A 299-nucleotide genomic window follows, 5' to 3' on the forward strand; every position below is an offset into this window, starting at 1 on the left:
ACTGGATGTATAATCTTCTTGCCTCGGCAGCATTACTTTGAGCAAGACCATACATAAGATGAATATCAGCTAATTCATTAAAACTTAAACGATCCATTGATGAATACGGAAAGATTAGATACAACCTAAAAGTAAGGTGTTGTTAAATAATAATTTGAAACTTATTGAAAAGCCGTGATTTACTTACTGATTTTGAATAGGCGTGAAAACAACTGATTTCAAGTAGCCGTGAAGACAACTGATTTTGAATAGCCGTGAAAACAACTGATTTTGAATAGCCGTGAAAACAACTGATTTCA

The sequence above is a fragment of the Temnothorax curvispinosus genome, unplaced genomic scaffold (assembly GCF_003070985.1).
Source record: "Temnothorax curvispinosus isolate PA1 unplaced genomic scaffold, ASM307098v1 QBEX01005125.1, whole genome shotgun sequence".
Classification (NCBI taxonomy): Eukaryota; Metazoa; Arthropoda; class Insecta; order Hymenoptera; family Formicidae; genus Temnothorax; species Temnothorax curvispinosus.